Source organism: Montipora foliosa, chromosome 11, assembly GCF_036669935.1.
Source record: "Montipora foliosa isolate CH-2021 chromosome 11, ASM3666993v2, whole genome shotgun sequence".
In the NCBI taxonomy this organism is placed as follows: Eukaryota; Metazoa; Cnidaria; class Anthozoa; order Scleractinia; family Acroporidae; genus Montipora; species Montipora foliosa.
Window position 1 is genome coordinate 4,122,104 of NC_090879.1, and position 2,500 is coordinate 4,124,603.

The following is a 2,500-nucleotide window of genomic DNA, read 5'->3' on the forward strand; positions in this document are numbered from 1 at the left end:
ATAGAAAGAACTTTGTTTGTGCATCTGAAGGTGCTAACGTTACAGCATCAAAGTGGTAGCTTTTTGTAAATCCAGTCAGAAAATTTGTATCCACCGGAATGAAAACAAATTGAATGCTATGGCCGATTGAGGCTCCAGCTGATATGGCCGATTTTTGCTGGGATCATGACTACAACCTGAGTTCTTGAGAATGGTTTTATAGAGACGTCACTTGCTACGTACCTGTCCACACGTTTGACAACAAAAACATGTTCTAGCCTGCCAATCAAAATTCAACGTTTTGACACTCAAACGTCAAAGTTTACCCGGCCCACTTGGGAAATCGTTTTGGCACCAGTTTACGCACATGATCGTAGCTGATTTATTTGCCAGTTTGGCAAGACATGGCTTTTACATTCAATAAACTAGGTAGGAATTTCAAGCAAGGTGTTTAATACTGCAAATGGACAAATGCCCGTAAGTGTTGCGGGGGGGGGGGACTTTGCTTCCTGTGAAAGTGTTTGCGGATTGTGTGGCCAAAACGTTGCAAAGTGGGCGGGTAAACTTTGAAGGTTTGATGGTGTCAAAACTTTGATTTTGATCTGGGCCGGGGTCAGAACATGTTTTTTGTCACACGCGCGTGGACAGGTAGTTGACAAGCGACTGTAAAAAGTGTTGTTTAGGGTTTTCTCCTTTTTGCTTCTTTACATTTTTTCCTCTTATATTTGTCGTTACTTTTTCTTTTCTCTCACCGTCTTTTTTTATGACTCGTGTTGTGCAGGTTATGCATGTTGAAAAAAGGAACAAATAGTATATTTTGAGGAGCCAAGGAAAGGGTTTTGTAGGTGTAAGGACTTTACACCATGTTAGCACCATTTAAGCTGCCTTTTTATTATATTTAAATTTGTTTTTTTCAATTATTTTATTTTTTTATTTTTTCTAATCTTGTTTTTTATTTTTTTTTTTTTATTTTAGCAGTTGTTTTATTAACCATCAATTAAAAATCTTTTAGTCTTCTTCAGGGAGAGTTTGGCTGTTGGAATAGAACTGGTATTGTTCATCGTTGTAGTTCCAGAGCAGCTCCGTGGTCTGGGCAATATCGTGCAATGCGACGAAGAATATTCTAGGGTTATTAGAGTGCTTATTTGAGCGAATGATTCATGGTTGAACCCCATGTCAAGGAGCTTCTCGGGTTGCCTTCATATGGATCAATTCTGCAAGAAAATGGAATTGTCTTTTTAGAGGCGGAATATTTAAAAGGTAATTTCACCATTTAGTGTGTAAAATTGACAGTACATCTCAGGCACGCTTCTACTAAAGCGGGTAATAGTGCGTTTTTCCTCCAGTGACAATATCGTAGTGCCGGTGTATTTCTGTGAATATGGCAAGTAGTTGTCAAGTATGAAAAAAGAGTGGGTGGCGATCATGAATGTTTGAAGCGTATGAAACTTGTAAAGTCAACCAAGATTAGCGTGCTCTGTACAGGGAAGTTATTCAAAACATTTAATTTTAGTTGAAAGCGACAAAATACATTTGTCCTTCCTTGATTGGCACATGATATATCAACTTGTACTGTAGTTTAATTTGTTCATTTCATTCTCCACAACGTTTGTGCTATTACCAGAAAAAGTGTAATTTATGTGTGCTTTTAAAAGCCTATCCTTTTTTTCTTTTCACTAGGCATTGCGGCAGCCATTTTGGTGTTCTCCAGAAAGAGATGGTGGTGGCCACCCATTGAATCAATGGCTTACTTAACCGTCTGTTTGTTCTCTGGAAAAAGGGGCGCCGCTATTCATTACGATAATTGTAGACAGAGGACAATGAGCCCTAATGTTGATAATAAGGCGGCAAAAATGAACTTGCCTACATTTCATCCAATACGACTGTGAGTCAAAGACATTCTGTGTTTACGAAAACTCACGCAATTTGTAGTGCCCCACTTGCGATGACCATTAGGGTGCAAGGCCTGCCCTGGTCCCTGTACAATGCTCCACGCCTCTCAGCCTCGTCAAGTGAAATGCGCTCTCCCTCGTATTCGCAAATGACTTCGCATTTTTCTATGTCTCGTGAGGCAAAGGCACAAGTTCCCGCTCCCCGAGGATCACTGGGTACCTCATGTAACTAAAATACAATTTAACACTTTTGTGAGTAAAATAATTATTTTTAAGTGACAAGTATTTGTGCCTTGGGAAAGCAAATAGCAAAATACTGACTTCAATTGGTGGGTCAGGTTTTGGATTTTCTCCCATATAATGCTGCAGGCGTTGGAGCATGACTCTTCCACCAAATTCTAGGGCAGGTCGTCTTCGGGTCTTTGCAACTCAATTCCGGAATAGCCTCGGATTTTTCCAGATTGTACCCCCGACCGAACATCCCAGTTATTTGAGAGAGCGAAGTGCTCAAGTTCTTTTTTCAATTGCTGAAGAAAAGAGCAATATTTTTTTTTTAAGAGAAAGGCATTTAAATACTGTGGGACAACATAGCGCCGTTGACTAATTTTTTCGCCTCACGTTGTAAAAGG